Source organism: Seriola aureovittata, chromosome 9, assembly GCF_021018895.1.
Source record: "Seriola aureovittata isolate HTS-2021-v1 ecotype China chromosome 9, ASM2101889v1, whole genome shotgun sequence".
NCBI classification, from domain to species: domain Eukaryota; kingdom Metazoa; phylum Chordata; class Actinopteri; order Carangiformes; family Carangidae; genus Seriola; species Seriola aureovittata.
The window spans coordinates 15,123,084-15,137,734 of NC_079372.1; the positions used below are offsets into that span (position 1 = coordinate 15,123,084).

Consider the following 14,651-nt stretch of genomic DNA (forward strand, 5'->3'; position numbering starts at 1 on the left):
ACGAGTTGTATGCCATTAAAAGGTAATTCAGAATCACATTGTCACATTGAATCATTTAGTACAATATTACCTATGTCTTTAAAACTTGGGTTTAAAAAATGTCATTAAATAAGGCTTTTTGCTAATAACAGTGCCTTTTTCTCCCAACAAACATATCAACAAAACCCTATAAGAAATATAATCATTTAAAGTACTAGAATAGATGATAAGTTAAGAGTTTAACTAAAGGTAAATCTCACTTAGATGGCCTACATGCCATTGAAGCAAACAACAAAAAATTGGCCACAAACAAGAGGCACAGCCAGTGGGAAAAAAGTAATCAGAGCTCCCACACAGAAAATGGAAAAATAACACCTTGATTTACTGTGTGAGGAAGAGCTACATCCCTGTGAAAGACATCTCTCTGAAAAGTATTTCTGGGAGTAACAGGGACAGATGTGTGCAATTTCAGAGATTTAGTCAGGAGACACCGACAGAGGGAGAGGAGAGAGTTTTTTTTCACTGTCACCCTGCTCCTTGTATTTTTATCTGCCTCTCAGTGTGATTAATGTCAGCTAAAAGCCCCTCTGACCTTTCTGATAGATTTATGGACTTCACGGTACAATAACTTAGTGTTTCCTTGTGCATTCATTTTCCCTACATTGATATTTGTCATTTACAGGGTTCAGAGTTTGGCCTTTTCCCTCCCACATGAATTGTTTGCTTCCTGTGTTGATTGGCTCACAGTCCCTCAGGCTTGTCACTAGGAGGTATAAGTAGTCTGGTGTCATCTCCGCAGGTACAGCACAATTCACTGGAAAGGTTGTTAACAGGATGATGTGAACCACTAAAGGCTTTGATGCAGCAATACATATTCTGAACCTGGGAAGCTGATTCAATCAATTGGTGCTGGTGCCCCAGCTTGGGCTAATCAGTTACATAGTGCAGCATGTGCATGTGCCATTTTAATACCTCAGTGTATCTTTTTGCAGATTACATTCATGTGTGTCAATTTTAGATTGTAACATATGTCAATACCTCTTCACTTTGACATCCGAGCTCTCACATGTAACTGTACAGTGTGGTATTATCCATATATTTTGTGCTGAAAACAGACAATGTTAACAAGACACATGTATAAAAATGAGTGTATGTATAGTTTTCGGTGGCCTTTTTTCTTAAATATCCCTTTTATTCTCATCTCTTAGAGCATGTAATTGAGCGTATTTGGAGTAAATGGACTGCACTTATATGGCACTTTTCCAGACTTAGAGACCTCTCAAAGTGCTTTATACTTCAAGCCACACACACACACACACACACACACCTTCCTACAGCACTTTTCTATGCCTATCACATACATACAAAGGTTTGGGTTCAGTATCTTGCCCAAGGACACTTCAACATGCAGACTGGAGGAGCCAGGGATCAAACCACCGACCTTCTGATTAGTAGACAATCTGCTCTACCTCCTGAGCCACAGGCATCCAAGGAACTACCATTTGAAGGAACTACACTTTCTCCCCTTAAAGCAGGAACCTTACCAAAGAGGTCCTGTACATGGAATTCATTAGTATGGCCAGCATAAATTTTTAGAAAATCAAAAAAAAAAATTCAAAGTTTGAGAAGTGGGGACTTCAAACGAATTAATTAATTATTTGAAAATGAATGAATTAAAATTAGCTGCCCGTGTCATAGCAGTGGCTAAGTAACCAATACTGTATGTGGCAGTAAGTAGTAGCCCAGTATTTATATTCCCATTTCCAGAAGCAAATATCAATACATATTATTGTTTGCACCATGTTTGTTTACTTCACCCAATCTAAAATTTCAATTGTAGACAGAAATGAATAGAGATGAATAAATAACCTTTCAAATATTTTCAAAATTTTGTATTAAAACCTATTAATTTTGGTAATTTCAGTCATACATTGTAAATTTATAAAAAGAGACTGTTAGGCAGTATGAAAAATGTTTACTGTTGTTTCAGTAAAGTACATTGAAATACAAATATTTTGATATGCTAGCTTGATATGTCTGTATATATATATATATATATATATATATATATGTGTGTGTGTTTGTGTCCTATCAAATTTACTTCTAGAATGAAAGGGTTAAAAACCAGAAATAGAGTTATCCAGTTTCTTTTTTTTCGTTGTCACTAGGCAGAGAAAGGGTTAGCTGACTCACTCCATTAGGAGTTCATGACCTGGCAGTAAACTAACGAAAAGAAACACACCCAAAGCCCCTTAGGAAATTGAAAAAAAAAAGTGTCATGATGGAACATGTGAAGAAGTTGCTGACAGTCTGCAATGGATTTCACATGAAAATATCCACAACTTGGAATACTTTTATGAAAAACCCCTTTAAAGCTCTTGATCGGCGGGGCTAGGCTATATGGACTAATATAAAGAATGGAGGACAGACAGACAATCGGATTTGAACATTTAAAAGGTAAGGATCCCACCATTTCGCATCTTGCTGGTTTCTGATCTGATCTTTTGTGCTCATGGTTTCTGTAAAAGAACGGTTGAATTGTGGAGAATCAATCCGAGCTAACGATGTGTAGCATGTCAACATCGGCTAAAGTTTTAGCATTTATATCTTTATCCTGTTGCTACTTTGTTTTGCATTAGCTTTAAACTAGTCACCAGCGCACAGGTGGGTTTTTAAGAAACACAGCCCCCTGTGTATCTTTTGCTTCCTCTGTTTAAGCTTCAGGTAGAAAAAACAACGATATACATTGATCACGAGTCTCAACCAAGAGAAGCGCAATCTCAGTTTGTGTAGTGGAAGATAACATGACAGTCCTTCTGTCTCATGCAAATCGCCCTGTTTAAATACTCTTCAAGAGTCATTTCAGTACGTTTAAGGCTAAAAACTAACTCTGCCAGTTAGGACATGAGTATTTGGTGAATAAAGTGAGTGAGGAAACTGACATTTGTATTTATTGGACAGATGACCAGGAAACTCTTCTTGGATGCTTTTGGGCAGGGCCCAGGTTGAAGTCCATTCTCCATCCTTCCCTTGCCCCTGCTTCAGACCATAATCCATTGATTTGTGAGTACTATATTGCACCTGCGTTTATTTAAGTAACTTGCACAAGCAGTGACCTATTTCAGGCCACTATGCTCCCAAGCCAAGACTTAGGCCTGTATAATTGTTTGATTTTAAAGGGCATTATTTCTGAGTTGCTGTGTGTGTGTGACAGTGTGGGCATATTGGTTCAGTGTTAGAAGCTGGGTAAATAAGATATTGAAAGGTCAGTTTTTCAGATCATAATTTAAAAGGTCATTCCTAAGAAATTCAAGCCATATTGAAACTTTTGGGAGATGGCTAGATTCGTAAGTGAAATACAAACAAGTGTTTTGTACATTGTTCTATTTGTCATTGTACAACAAAATTAGGTTTGATGACTCTCAGAGACTGGCACCATAGAAGAAAAAAAAATGTTTAAAAACAAGATGAAAATGAAGAAGTAGGATCCTCTATGTATAATAAGTGAATGGATGAGGCACGTAAACATATCTATCTATCTATCTATCTATCTATCTATCTATCTATCAATCTATCTATCTATCTATCTAGAGATCTAGAGATCTTAGAGTTGTTTTTAAGTCATTTTATTTGCATTAATGGGTGCAATATTCCAGTTTCTGAGTAGAAAATGATCTTAGTCTCAAGCAGCTAAGGGTACATAACCAATGCTTGTGTGGGCTTATCGATAATATCGATAACGGCGAATCATCAGGAGGCTATTAAGGAATATGATCTTCTGCAGTCGCTACTGCACCATAGAAGCTGACAGCGTGTTTCCTAGCAACTCTAGCTCACAGATGTCAGTCAACCACTGCCTGGGAAATGTCCAACTAGAGGCTTGAAGTTTAGACAATGTGTTTCCATTAATATGTCTTAATACAGTTTTATCCTCTTTTGAAAATTGAAAAATAGCTACAGTATCATTACAGTTTACATTTCTTTGAACATTTAATTTAGACTCTAAATGTACATGTGCAAAGGCATGCTTTTATTTGAGAACAGAAACAACCCCTGAATACTTTGGATATCAATTCAGGGGAGATTTTTACATGTAGTCACAATGCCCCTCTAGATTTACCCACATGAGAAAAAAATCCAAATGACCTCCTTGAGTCAAATTTATTCCACTATAGTGAAATAGATTTTCACCCATTTCATTTTTTCCCCCCATTTCATTCCTGCTCTGTTTTACTGTAGTACTATTTAAAGCTCAGATGGCAAGACTTCATATTTTTCCACCGAGAACAGTCAAGATTAAGTGTCTATTCCGCTTGCAGTACTATCGGAAAGCTGCTCTCATCATCAAACATCCAGCGTAACTCATATTGACACACATTAGTAAAAGTGATCACACAAAATCACACAATTGTTATTCAAAAATGTCCAATATTTCATCAGAAGAATTCATTGAACTGTGAATCATTTATGTAAATATATGTTCTATCGTCTATTTTTTACTCTATGGCACAGAAGTTACAGTTTTATATTAGCATTATAAATCTCTGTTGGAGTGAAATTAGCACTTTAAAATCATTAATGAAGAACTCTGTCCTGCTCTGTGCATGTAATGTGATGAGGATGAAGAGGCTTTTTTTCCCCAGCATGCCAATGAGCTCTTCTAGTGAGCTCCATATTGTCTGAAGAAAAAACTCACACGTGCAACACTGTGTTCTAATGTGAAGCATAATTCCACACAACATGATCAACTTGACCATCACTGACGTGTGACCTCTTCCTCCTCCTGCTGGATCTTTCTGTTGGCCATTATCAGCAGAGGAAGGCTTGCTCAGCTTTCTGCGCTCGTCAGCTGTGGTTAGTGTCATGAGTTTGTTCAGATCACAGGCACTGCTTCAGGCGACAATAAGACATTGCTTGATTTACACCCATTATTTTCTTGTATTTTCCAGTGGGATTTGAAGGCAGAAAAACACGTCTTGCTGCACGAAATAACTTACTTGGAATCGAATCTCTTATGGAAGAGACACAGTTTTTACAGAATTTGTACAGTTTATACATTTGAAGTAAAAGCTGTAAAAATGAACTTTATTTTATTGGAAGTAATATGTTCATAGCGGTACTGAAATAGTATGTCAAATACACAATCAGTTGAATGACAGAAAAATCAATCAGTGACCATTTTGTTAGCCAGATAATTTATGTCATGTAACACTCGCTGATTAGAGCTTCTGTTTGTCTCTCTTCTTTTTCTTGTTTTGTATCTCTGGCAGATGAAACCTATTCCCTTAGCTGTCAGACAGAATAGATAATATTAAGACTTTACTTAAGGCTTGGTTTGGCATTAGTCAATTCATTTTGGCATATCACAGGCTAAATGAATTTGAGGATAAGGCAGTATGTTTTTATAAATTTTTCATTATTATCAAAAAATTGAATAAAACAAGACACAAACCAGCAATAAATTTATCCTGTATTGCAACAGGCTGATATAACTTAATTAAAAAAACTTAGTTTAATATAATATAAATAACTATCTAAAACGCCTAAAATACATGAATATATGATTGCTGTATATTAGTGATTATGTAAAAATTTGTATGTTCAATAAATCCAAGAAATATTTTGTTAATTTTGCTCAATTTGTCAAATAGTGGTTAAAATGGATGTTGTCCACAATGCTATCTATAGTGCTAGCTGTCAGTGCATGTGAGCAGAAGACCTGTGAGATGCTGAGAAGTGCTGACGCCTCAGCGAAGGCAGATTTCCTCTTACAAAGCTGTATCAGTCGTCCCATAACTTAACAAGTACAGACAGCTCCCTTTTTGTCTCTAGCGATTGTCCCGGCACCTCAGACAAAACCCCTCTTGAAATTCAGGCTCCTTCATGGAGCTCTCCATCTCAGTGAGTGAGTATAGCCAGGTCCCAGGCAGACACCATGAAATGGCCACGGCTCTGGATCACAGAGCAGGCCAGTCAGCCCATAATATACCCATAGCTGGTCCATTTACCATGGCCCATTAGTATGATCATGCTTTGCTGGCTCCACAACCCTGCCATTCATCCTTTCATCCTGCGGCGCTGAGGGTGTTTGACCACACTAATGTTGAAGGTACTCTGCTCAGCACGCTAGGTAGCTCCGGCGCTAATAGCCTTGGGCTGTGCAGGCTGGTAATGACTACAGACCAGACTAGACGTGCAGGATTGATAGTTTTGATTAGATGGGCTATCTTAGGGAATGCGATGCTTAGGCGTATTGATTTGTTTTGTGCGTGATATCAGTCATGACACCAACCTCATATTGCAACATTAAGGATGTCAGGCTGATGAAATTCTTATGAGCTACCAGGCTGTTGTTTTTTAATTGACAAAACAGATGAAACTATCTGATATACTATAAAAAATTAAGATAATGATTGATGGTGATGAGGCACTCATTGTGATGATGATAAAGTAACCTCTGTGTGTCCAGTGGTACATCAGTTGTTGAAGTGTAAAGTGCAAGGTGAAATTGTATGTTTTGTGTAATGTAGTGTATAACTGGTAGTTGAAGACACACACTATATGTGTGTGTGTGTGTGTCTCCGCAGACAATTCTGTGTGTGTGTGTGTGTGTGTGTGTGTGTGTGTGTCATAATGTAAAGGCCACTATTCCTGTCATCCCAGTGATTTATTACCCGGCTAGGCGCCCTATGGCCTGGCCGTGCCCGTCTCCTCAGGCCACAGGAGTCACGGCATGCAGCCACATCACGTCGACAAACAGCACAATATTGCCCTGCTTCGCTTCACTGATGCCAGCTGACACATGAATCTGTCTGTTGACACGGTGGCGCCGTGTTCTAAGCCTTGCAGGTCAAGCATTGATGCAAAGGGTTAATGTGAAAATAGATTAAAACCCATGAGAGTAATGTTGGATTGTGTTTCACTCCTCTTTCCAAGTTTGGAGCAGTGCCATATACGAGATGCAGACTCAGACCCTCGCGTTGCACCCCCTCAAATCTCACCTTAGAGCACCATCGAGGAGATGTAGCAATTTTGTTAGGAACAGCTGAAGACTGATGTGATGACTCAGCTTTCGTCCGCTGTACAACGTATTCTGCTTCTTCCCTAAATCACCCCACGTCTGCAGATAGCTTTGTCTGGAAAGCACAAATTAGAGGCCTCATTAGGCCAGAGGTCTCTCTGCTATTCAATATTGGGTGAAGTGGACAAGGCGTGAACTCTGTTACATCTGTTGTCCTTTTCTCTTCCTGCGTCCGCACTGACATCATAGTCTGTCCTCAAAAAATCCCGTCGTTCTGTTTTCCCATCTCCTGCCTGTCATGGCATTTGCATGGTACATCTACAGCAGCGCTGAAAATAGATCCCTGTCACTTCCAGTGGACAGAGCGGAATCGACAAGCAAGGTGGAAAGCTGCATAGTTTAGTTTGAAGGGTTGCTCTTGAGCTGTAAGTAAAGCTGTGTGATAAACCAGAAATATAGATAAACTAACATTAGGATTTTACTGAACACTTCTATTGTCATGTCAGTATGTTTACTTAAATATTTTGCATGGTGCTTTTGGGAGCTGTCTGAGTCAAACTCCAACGCACATATTGTATGTCTACATATCTTGGCTTTGCTTCACATCTTCATTCAAAACACAGCAGCACGCAACAAGATACAGACTGACGCTTTGTTACAAAAGCATATTTAAAACATTTTCAGCATTTAAAATGAGGTCATGTAATCAGCCCACTAAGCCCAACACTCAGAATTAAAATGGTTTCAGCACAATTGCTACTGGAGTAAAGTGTTAGACTACATAACCATTACACTTGCCAGTGATTTAATGATTCTTCAGTTTTATTTGAATTTAAATTTTAAATTGAGGCTTGAATATTAAAGCTGATCATGATCATCACCCCCCGTCCTCTTAGCAAATTTTTATTTCAGTGAGAAATAAATTCCTAATCGACCAATTGTAATATTTATGAAATGCTAGGGTACATGGCTCTGGGGAGGGCAATGTTGGTCTATTGTTCATGTCACCACTTTGATCCAGACTGAAATATTTTAAGTACTTGCAAAAGTGATGAAATTCCCATTAGCCTCAGCTGCACTGTGTGTTTACAGCCGATTAGACAACATGAGAATACTAACACCACAAACTGAGATGATGAACATGCTACACACAGCACCTGTTAAACATACGCATGTTGGCACTGTCATTACGCACATGCATGTTAATATTAGTATTTGTTCAGTTGGGCTGCGATGATATGCTTATCTCCTGATCCGACACTGTCACGTAAAATGTATCGAGGAGCATGTGTGTGAATGACATTACTGGTAACACAACAACAATGACGATGCTGCAGTCACTAAGCTGAACCAATTCGGTCCGTTGAAAAACCATGTGATCCATTTGTAACGCAAAGGGTCAAAACTGCAACGAGAAGCTGCAGAGACGGGTTTTTCAGTGGCTGATGCTGATGTCAATATTTAGTTTGCAGGGCTGATGGCTGATACATAATACCAATATCATGTTGTTTAACATTTATTTAATACTAATGTATTATTCACTTGATCACATTGAGAAATATTTGAAAATAAAGAATGTGCATTGTCTCTGTAGATGTGGACTCTGTACTTATTTTAGATTTAAAAAGAATGTCCACAAGTAATAAAAAGAATTAAACTGTCAAAAAAAAAAACTTAAATTTTTTGTTTATCAGCCTTGGGACTGCAGGCATTGGATGATGCTGAGTATCTCAAAATCCCGAATAATCAGTCTGTCACTAATTTGATCCCAGTCCTGCTGTGGACTCCTGGCTGAGCTCAGATATGTGTCTAAACAGACATTTTTTGGTGTTTAGAACTAAGAAGAACGACTTTATTATAGAGGCCTTCATACCATTCATACTGTTTATACAGATTCAAGTAATTTAAAATAGACATATAGCATAATTATTAAATGAATATAGTTTGAAGCAGAAATAGTTACAAACCTATTGTACTTTTTGTATTCAAAATGAGTTAAATCATTCTGCTTGTAAATGTCTCTTTGTTTCCCTTTATTGCGGCAAAACACATGATTTGATACAGTTTCATTGCGGCCCTAAACTTCTTTATGCACTCCTAAATTTTTTAACTTCAGAGCACATGTGCTCCTTGGGAAAAATGTAAGTGTCAAGCCCTGAGATCGGTTGCCAAAAAAAGGTCAGAAATCTATCTCCTTGAGCCGTGATTTAAACCATATGTCCCATAATGAGTCTAACAAGAGGCTGTTAGGGGGCGCGCAGTTGGCCCCCTTGGTAAAGGCTTGTTAATGTCACTGTCACGTCGATCTCTGGGCCTTGAGATCAAAGTGGGGGGGGGGGGAGTCGGGGTGGCAATGTGGATGGAGGTTGGTGGGGCGGGTGGGGGTGGTACACACACCCTAATTGTCCCTTGCATTATGATCCTCAATGGAGAGATGGCGCCCGGTCGTCCTGTCTGATGCTTGACGCTCTGGACGTCCGAGGCAAGTCCTTCACTGTGAGCACAGGTACATATGTCATCATCTGCAGAGAGACCTTTTTCTGTCTTTTCTCTCTCTCTCATTTCTTGGACGTTGCACACTTAAAGTAAGTCCAGTGCTAAATCATGTAATGAGTGCGTAAAATATAATTAGTGCTTATAGTTAGAGGCTTGGCGACTGTTCTTTGTGCAAATCTGTTTTCCTCGTGGCATATATCCAAAACTGCAGGGGAACAAGAAATCATGCATGTTTATATTCTTCCCCTCTTTCCACTCCATTTGACATTGTAAGCGCCGCCCTTCAGCAGGGGATGAAAATAGGATTTATTTGTTGACTCAACCGTAGATGTTCACACTTTCAGTGCTATAATCTCAGATAACATTCTCTATATTTAATAATTCAACACGCTTTAAATTAATAATGAATATTCTACTGTCTCTGTAAATGACAATGTAAATGTCACACTCTTACACACACTGTGCGTTTGAATGACTGATCAGAATTTGAGGCAGCATCCTGTTTATAAAGACATCAGCAAAGAGGCATTGCTGTGCACTGAGGAGTGTGTGTGTTTGGGGGGGGGGGGGGGGGGGGGTAATTGGATTGTTATTGACCAATATTCTTGGTAAACTTTTCCTCTTATCCCAGGGAACTGTGCACCGGGTAAATTCCTCTGTAACATTTATAACATTTAAGAAAGGATCCAGAGGAAATAGAAGGCTCTGTTACACCTCTTGACTCTCCTTTTGCCTTTTCAGCTTATCCTGTTATCCTCAGTGTTCAGTAAAGCCAGTGTTTGGTTCTCGTAGCTGGAAGCAGGCCAGTTAGGAATGTCATTTTATAAATGGGCCGCCTCTGTGATAAATGTTCCCCTGTCTTAGGATCAGGACCCTGACACTGTAATGCTATGGGATAAGGCTATTCATAGACGAAACCAAACAGTCACATACAGTAGCAGCAAAGAAACTCACCACTTTCCCTTTTGGATATTTACGCTGGACTGTGCATCCTAATGTAATTTTAACATGTAGTAATTATCATTTGTTTGCAGACATTTGGCTTCAAAGTACAACTTTGCTTTGGGCCATAGTGACATAATGTGATGTAGAAAACTCTGTCAGAAAGTGAACCTGTAAGTGCAGTTCTTACTACTATACTAACTCAACACTCTTAGCCTAATTAAATTGGATTAATTAATAATCGGGGGCACAATACATTCATTTCTGAACCTAAATCATTTATTGGAGGGAATGAATTAAGTAATTTAATTGCATTTCAGAAGGCCAAATTTTGTTAAAGAATGGATTCACAGTTCATTATTTACAACTGGGTGCATATGGAGGGAAACACTGACTTATCAGAATCAGCAGTTACAAAGTGATTTACAAGGCAAATCGTCACCTTCCTAAAATAATGGCCTAAGTCATTTTTTGACAAAAATGTTTTTTTTGCCTAAATCACCCCCTCATGATGCTGGCCACCTCTGGTAAAATCGCCTGAATCCTCAGTTGAGGGGAACATGCAATTCTACCCCTGTTGTATAATGGCCTATGTCAAAAGTGTGACTCTTTTGTTAAGTTTTTTGTGTTTCCTGAAAAACCTGAAAAAATGACTTAGGCCATTATTTTAAGAGGGTGTCGAAATATAAAATACACATACATTCCCACAGATGTGCATATTTGTAAAAACAAATATAAACAAATCAATAAATAAGTTCTATGAGAAAGCTTTGTGATAAAAGTGAATTATTAGAATCAAATTAAAAGACGTTACTGAGTTTGAAAGTCTCATCCACATCTGACATCTTTAGTATTCAGTGCTATAATACAACATCGCTTCATATCTAAACTGCTTTGTTTTCCTATTCAGTAATGTTTCCTTTTGTTGTTTGTCTATTCATCTATTATAGATTGTGTCTATCCCATTCAACAATGTAATAGAGTACTTACCCACCTTTCATTACATATTATATTGCACTTAAAAGTGTTGAAAAAGTAATGTTTTTGTCCCAAACAGTTTACGGGGAAATAGATTGTGCCTACAGTAATGACTGTGAAGAGTCATCCTAATCATGTCTGGTTTATTATTACCCTTTATCATTGTTTTAAACAAATAATTTGCTCTTTGTGAATCTGCTTGTTCTTCAATTATATTTATCTGAATTGTTGCAGTTGCTGTAGTTTAAACAGCAGGAGTTGGCTGCTGTCAAAAGACAGATGCGGATTTGCACTCGGCTTAGTATATATCCTACACTTGAACAAAGAGGTGTGTGTGTGTGTGTGTGTGGGTGTGTGTCTGTCTCTGTGTTTGTGCGTACACTGTGTGTGCTTTCCTACCGTTCTGTGCTTTGTTGTACTTCACACATTTGCCTCATCTGGGCCATTGTTTCATCAGGGGGTTTGAGTAACTTTGTTATTTCGAGCTGACTCTGCATACTGTAGGTCAGCCGTCTCTGCTGAGACCCATTCTGGGGCTTTCAGCTCCCCAGTGTCCCCCGCAGCCAAACAGGCACACTAGCCGCCAGGCCCATATAACTCATGCAGCTGACAACTCACAGAGACATCTTTGTAATTTAAGACGTAATTCCCTTTTCCAGGGAGCTGTATAAAATCTATATTGCAACCATAAACAACCTGGGCTTTCCTGTGTGCCTCACCATCCTCCTTTTTATGTATGCAGAGAGATATTATTGGAGATGTGCAATGGCAAGCAGTTCTCTTTCCTGAAAGGCCAAGCAGCAATAAAGTGGAATGGGGCCATGTTCCTGGTCATCCTGATGGAGCTGGTTTTCACCCCTTTTTATGCCTCTCTCGGCGACAGCTGTGGCCGAAGGCATTATGCATTTAGGTCGTCCCTCTGTTCGTACGTACGTATGCCCCCGAGGTGTTCATTGTAGTTTGAGTCTATATTCCCTTTTTGACTGTGATGTGAATCCACCTCACAGACTGAAGGGGACATATGGAGATAGACGCACACTTCATTCCAGTCTAACATGGGAGCTGTATCTCAGTGGCATTAAAAACTGATGGACGTACTTTTTATGCCTTCGTGCCGGCAACAGCTGTGGCCATCCGTCCGTCACATTTTCATGAAAGCAATATCACAGGAACGCCTTCAGGGAATTTCTTCAAATTTGGTACAAATGTTCACTTGGACTCAAGGATGAAATGATTAGAATTTGGTGGTCAAAGGTCAAAGTCACTGTGATGGAAAAAAACACAGTTTTGGCCATAACTCAAGAATTCATACACTAATTATGACACAATTTAACACAAATGTCTAATAGGAGAAAATGATGAAGGGATGACATTTTATATCCGGTCAACCGTCATGTTCTGCAAAAACACTTCTGGCCATTATTCAGTTCTTTAACTCAGGAAAGTGAGATTTTAACCATAATTCTTGCAACTTGACTTGTTGGCAGAGGCATACAACCGCAAGGCAGTAATTCTAATTTTTATTTTTAGACTACACTGGTGGTTAGAAGTTTTAGAACACCCATATTTTTTAGTAGTTCCTGTCCAGTGAAAAACACAGAGCCTACAAAAAAATAAGTGATAAACTGCCCAGATAAAACAAGAAAAATTAAAACACAACTGAAAATAATTTAAATAAAAATATAAAAGAGACTGTGTCTGGGAAATTAGTCAATTTATAACTTTTCTCCAGCAGATTAAGCCTTGTACATTATTGCAGACAGTTCCCTACAGGGGTCCAAACTTTTGTCGTTTACCTACAAACCATCTGTCTGTACAAAGGCAGTGTTGGAGCAAACTGTGTTATGACACCCTCAGAAGTATTATTTGGACAGTAATGCACTGCAGGAAGTCGTAGTGTATAGTTCTATCATAATGATGAGAGGAAGAAGGAAGACAGACCGGTTGGTTGGGGGTTCATCCTACAGCAAGATAATGACCCAAAACATTAGAAGAAAGAACTCGACGGTGGCCTGCAAAGGATGGGAGAGCAGCAGTCTCCAGACTTTAACCTGCATGGAGCTGATTTGGGATGAACTGGATAGAAGGTGAAAACAAAGCAACCTGCAAGTGCAACATATTTGTGCGAACCTCTGAAACAGGGTTGGGACCAACCTTTCTGAACAGGATTTGATGAACACTGTAGAAAGCAAGAGTGTGTTCTTCTGCTGCTGAGTCACAAATTTAGATTTATTTTTTTTTTAAATCTCAAATTGTTTCTTTTTTCTATGCTTTCATTTCAGAAACGCTGAGATATTAAGCTATGTGAATTTCAATGACAACTGGAAAAACGGAGGTGTTGTAAAAACTTTTGACTGGTGGTGTATGGCTACTCATTTTCAGCACAGAGGACGCTCGAGTTCACTGTGTTATGAATACTTGTGTACATAATGTCAGAATGCTCATTATTCCACATAGTCATTGTCCCATTGTTGAATCATTTTCTTTTTTCTTTCTTTTATTTTTCTTCTTTTTTTTTTCTTTCTTTTTTTCAGTGTGCATCCATTTAGAGCACTGGATACTGGTTCATGACAAATAAGTGAAATAATCATCATTATTATTTCTGGTTATTTATCATTTGCCTGACAGAATGTCAAAAGCACTGAATTTCAATTTGGTATTGTTCTGCAGTAAGGCTAATTATGCATGTCTAAGTCTCCAGCTACCGTAACGATTTGTGCTTATGAGGCTGCTCATTGTGGCAGTTCCATGTGTCTGCTGCTGCAGAGGCTCCAGGCATTATTCCACTTCAGCCTGACACCAGTGTCTCTTCCAATTCCATCTCATTGCATTAGTCATTAAGCTCGGCACTGACACCACCCATCATATCATTGCCTTAATCACATCTGAGCTCCACTGTGTACATATGACCATATCATTAGCACAAACTTCCATCCCTTCTCTCCCAACCCCCCCCTCCATCCCTCCCTGCCCTTCCATCCTGCTCTCGCTTTATTTTCTGTCACAGGATTTGACCCCGGCGTTTCATCCATCACACTTGGTCGTCCGTGTATCTGTACAGTGACAAATGACGTTCGCTTTACAATGATTCATTCAATGATCATTTCCACTACCTCATATGCAAAATTATTCATCCTCAGGGCAGGTTCTTGGGGTGGTATGGATATCTAACAGTGATGGAGTGCAATGTGGGTTTCCCAGCCTTGTGTGAAATGGGGGAAAAAAAAAAAAGAAA

General features: G+C 38.9%; 1 long non-coding RNA gene across 1 annotated transcript in view; it reads left to right on the plus strand.

Annotated features, from left to right (window-relative positions):
- The first annotated feature begins 2,158 nt into the window (after window positions 1-2,158).
- The window catches only part of LOC130175060 (uncharacterized), a 48,552-nt gene continuing 36,059 nt past the window's right edge, over window positions 2,159-14,651 (plus strand). The window contains exons 1-2 of the long non-coding RNA XR_008828686.1: window positions 2,159-2,436; window positions 2,941-3,042. This is a non-coding gene — a long non-coding RNA (uncharacterized LOC130175060). The remainder of the gene's footprint in view (window positions 2,437-2,940; window positions 3,043-14,651) is intronic.